Below are 4,457 nucleotides of genomic sequence, written 5' to 3' on the forward strand. Positions count from 1 at the left end.
TGCTATAATTATAAAATATGATATTAATATTAATGACTATTTGACTATATTTTAATAGAAATTGTTTAACTTTCAATTAAAACAATTAGTTTTTTGAAAAAATTTTTTTGAATAAAATACATAAATTAAAACAAAAGTAGTTGAATTAGTTTTTAACAAAATAGCTAAATTTTTTAACAAAAATTTAAATTTTTATCAAAAAACCTGAATTGTATACTAAAAAAGGCATTTTTAATCAAATACATGAACTTTGCACAAAATAAATTTATTTTCCACCAAGTCTAATTTTCTGAACAAAAATGAATGTTTAATTATAGTCAATTTTTCTATAAAACATTTTGAACGCTTTCAATTAATCCATGATTATGAATTTTCTATGAATAAACTTTCAATTTTACAATTCAAAATTTAAAGACTTGAATCCCATCGAGTTAAAAATTATTCTTATTGAATAGTTGAAAATGTTTGAAAATTAGATTTCGAAAGCTTAATTTTTTGTTTATCCCATTTTCAAAACTCTAATCTGCAAACATTTCAGTATTTAACGTTCTTGAAATTTTCTCTTTTTTTTAATTTTTATCTGAAGCTTTGCAAAATTTCAAGAGAATTCAAAGTATTTTGACGGATTTTAAATATTTGAGGATGTTTTAAAAGATTTCAAGGAAAGCTTAATTTATTTTTATAATTTTAAGAAATTTTAAAGAATTAAAAAAATTTTAGGATGGTTATTCAAAAAATTCAAAAGTGTATGTTCGTTTTTTATTCTTGCAGTTGATTTTTTCAATTTCTAAGAATTTTGCTAGTCACTCAAAAAAAGACTGCTTAAGTTAACCGTCTGTAATAAAGTCTATTAATAAATATTACGAGTTTACCGTAACATCAATTTTGTAAATGAAAATTTTTAATTAAGTAATTTTATTTCACGATCAAATGTTTTCCAACTGTTTGTAGACATTATTGATTAAAAAGAAAATTTTAATTGCAAATGGGTTTTCTAACAGTCGAAAAAATGTCTGGTTAAATCAACCAGAATTCTGGTTAAATATGCCCTTACTATTTTTTCTGGTTAAAGTAACCAGAATTCTGGTTAAATTAACCATACAATCTGGTTACTCTAACCAGAAAAATAGTAAGGCCATATTTAACCACAATTCTGGTAGATTTAACTAGAGATTTTTTTGAGTGAATATTATAGGAAATAACTCTGTTCTTCAAATTTTGCTATCACACTATACAATTTGTAAACTTTTTCAAACTTTGAAAGAGGTAAGAAAAATTAAATACATAATAGGCAAAAAACTGAGAATATCTTAATTTTTTAAATAATTGAGTTTTGATTTTAAAACACACGAAAAAAATCTAGAAGATTTTAGGACAATTAAAAGATTTTTTAGGAAAACTGAATGATTTGAAAAGATAATTCGAAGGTGTAGAAGTTTTGTAAAGGTCTTAAAGTAATTAAAAATTTTTTACATAATTAAAAATTGTCTATAGATTTTTTAAATAATTTTTAGCAATTTTATAAAATGTTGAGTATTTCGAAAAAAATGTTACATGCTATTTAAGAATTTTGAGAGGATGAAATTTTGTTGTTAAGATTCCCCTTGAAAGTTTCTAAAAATCTCTAAGTTTTGAAGCTCATTGTAAGAATGTAATTTTTTATGATTAAAATTATTTGTAAATTTCAGAATTTTTGAAGAGATTAACAATATTTAAAAACATAAATAGTTTTTCGAAAATTTATTTTAAAAATTATTTCTTCAAATATTCTAAAAGTCTTAAATATCTTTTAAGCTGACTCTAATTTTTCCTAATATTTTGTGTATCCTGCAAAATAAAAAAAAGCATAATAATTTTCTGCATTTTTTCGGCATATGTGAAATCTTTAAAAATGTTTTTGAAAATTTCTCCGGAATCTTACGAAAATTATATTTATATAACTTTAAAAAGAAACTGATAAGCCGTGATTCCTTCTTCTCAAATCTTGGAATGTGGTTTTACCTTTGTAACAAGCAAATAGTTATTCGAAATTTGTATTTTGTACTAAAAATTATTGTTATTGCAAAAAAAAAAACAATATCATTTTTTAACTCTGGACTGAAGCTGAAATTAATAGCCCAGATTTTTTAAAACTTTTTTTTCTATTTGTGTAAGTTGATGATAATATCTCAGTTATTAGTACATATACTAAATTAACAAATGTGAAAAATATTAAAAGTTAAAAGAAAACGAGATACTTTTTTGTTTAATTTATTTTAATCAATTTATTTATTTATTTGAAGTTTAACTAAATACAATTTAATTAGATTATATAATAAGTGTTCAAGAAAGCAGTTTTAAGGACCTACTCATCTTTTTATATTGCATTCGTTTTGCGGGGAAATACATTTCTCGGAAACTCTCCGCCGGTTCGGCGAACTAGAGGTGCTAAGATTCTGCAAGAATCGAAGATTCCCGCCCGCCCTACCAATATCATTTCAACAAATTGGGCGAATTCAGGAATTTTATCGTTCCGGACTTTTCTAGTTTAAGAATTTTCAATAGTCTGTACAATATTAAATATTACATCAAATTATATGAATTTAGGAATTATTGTATATAAAATTTTAAAGAACAAGATTAAACAAACACTGCATGGTTCTAATGTCGGCAACCGTCATCTAAAAATGACAACAGTCCAAGCACATACGCGATAAATCATATTTACTTTTTCGAAATTTCTGAGTGTTGATAATTTTGTTTACCGGATTCTTGAGTCAACGCGGTTTTTTAATGTTTTAAAAAGTTTCAAAATATTTTAAAATTTTCTTTAAAAAAATTTGTTTTTTAAATAAAAAATAATTTGAAACTTTTCCCGAAATGTTAGGCCAAACATTTTTAATTTCTTAAAACCTTTCCAAGTTCTGAAATAGAATCCAAAACTTTATTTAAAAATCTTCAGAAATCTAAATTTTCTTTTATCTTTTAAAAATCTTCTCAGTATTAAAATTTTCCAGAATCTTTTTTGGCAACTTTTTAAGTGTTTTGAAAAAGTTGTGGAATATTCCCTGAAAAGAAATTTAGATAATTTTGATAATTTTCTTTTAAAATCTTGGAATCTTTTTAAGTATTCTCTTCAAATGAACTTTAAAAATTAGAAAAACGTTAAATTTTGTTAGGAATCTTAAGAAAACTTTTTTATCATCTTCAAATCTTTCATAATTTTTAAAAAGCTTTTTCTTTCGAAATATTAATAAATCTATATTTCGCTCAACATTTGTCGGCATTTCAGCAAATAACAAAACAAAAACATCCACTAAAATCATATTCATACAAAAAATTTGAAACGATTTCTTGTTTTTAAAAATAAATTGTCAGATACAATTTAAAAAAATTTCTAAAAATGCTGAGAAAGAATCCATAATATCTTCGGCAATTTTAAAATTGGTAAGGACTTCAACATTGTAAGCAAAATTTGGGCGTTGAAAAATTTAGAAGTGTTAAAGTGATTAAAAATATTTCAGAAGTTTAAAAGATTTCCTAATATTTATAAAATATTTATAAAACGACGAATTTTCAAGAAATAGTTAAATATTCTATAAAAAAAGTATACTCAACTAAGAAGATTAATCTTAAACCAATAAAAAAATAGAATAGTTACAGTTTGAACCAAAAAATTGTCTTGGTAAATACTTCAATTTTCAATTCAAAATTTTAAATAAAACAATTAATTTTTAACCAAATATTTGAATTTTCAATACAAAAAAGAAATTTTCATACAAGATTTATTTTCTACCAAAAAACAGCTAATTTAACAACTATGTTCTTGAATTTTAAACAAACAAAAAACACACATTTTCAATAAGGATTTTAAATCTCCACCATGTATTGCCATGGCTTACTAAAATAATTAATAAGGCTTTGATTAATAGTCTTTGAAATTAATCTTTCAATTAAAACAACCCTGTCAATATTTGCAAGATTACATGATTTTTCCACTTTTCCTACAGAATTTAAAAAAATGCAATGACCCTGCCAATTCTTCCAGGTTTTGTGTAAAAGAATGAATTAACTTACGTTATGCCCAATTTGTTTTATAAATCAACATTCATACTTTTCGTAACACCAAATAGATGAATTTGTAACTGAAAAATATCAATTTCGAAGCATAAATAAAATAGTTAAATTTTCAATTCAAAATCAACAAATTTCCAAAAAGAGTTAAATTTGTTATGAAAAACATGATTTTTTAACCGAGAAGATAAATTTTCTACCATTAAACAATGGATTCAAAAAATATACAGTAATCTTTAAACACCTTAAATGTATAAATTTTCAATAAAAATGTTTGTTATTTTCCACCATTTTTTTCATCGTTATGTACGAGGGTGGATTGATAAGTTTCCGGCCTGACCAAGAGATGGCGCCACTAGGCCTACCTTGAGGTGGCGTTCTATAGTACCATCCTTAGATAGCTT

The sequence above is a fragment of the Belonocnema kinseyi genome, chromosome 4 (genome assembly GCF_010883055.1).
Source record: "Belonocnema kinseyi isolate 2016_QV_RU_SX_M_011 chromosome 4, B_treatae_v1, whole genome shotgun sequence".
Classification (NCBI taxonomy): Eukaryota; Metazoa; Arthropoda; class Insecta; order Hymenoptera; family Cynipidae; genus Belonocnema; species Belonocnema kinseyi.